Source organism: Penaeus monodon, chromosome 19 (genome assembly GCF_015228065.2).
Source record: "Penaeus monodon isolate SGIC_2016 chromosome 19, NSTDA_Pmon_1, whole genome shotgun sequence".
In the NCBI taxonomy this organism is placed as follows: domain Eukaryota; kingdom Metazoa; phylum Arthropoda; class Malacostraca; order Decapoda; family Penaeidae; genus Penaeus; species Penaeus monodon.
This window is the reverse complement of record NC_051404.1, coordinates 10,629,694-10,630,058: the sequence shown is the minus strand read 5'-3', so window position 1 is coordinate 10,630,058 and position 365 is coordinate 10,629,694.

The window sequence follows — 365 nt, the reverse complement described above, 5'->3', positions numbered from 1 at the left end:
AGTGCTCTTGTTATCACAGTCACCTGTCGCAACCGAAAATAGTTTGCTTCTTGGGTCTAAAAATATATATAAAAATCTGAAATGGTGTTTTAGGTTACAATAACCCAACCTTCCAGGAGTGAAAGGCATAGTAGAAAATATGGTGACTCGTCTATTGTGTACAACTGGGACGCGAGGTGTGTATGGAGGCGTGGGCGGGATCGATTCCAACCGTTGTTTGTGATAATAGATATATATAATTTTTTTAGTACAGTGACAATTTTTTTTCTGTTACAAAGGTGCAGATGTTTATAAACTTTGTTTTTATAATAATCAGGGGTAAGCTTCCGCATAAATTCTAGTTATATTTATATGGGTAGTAGGAA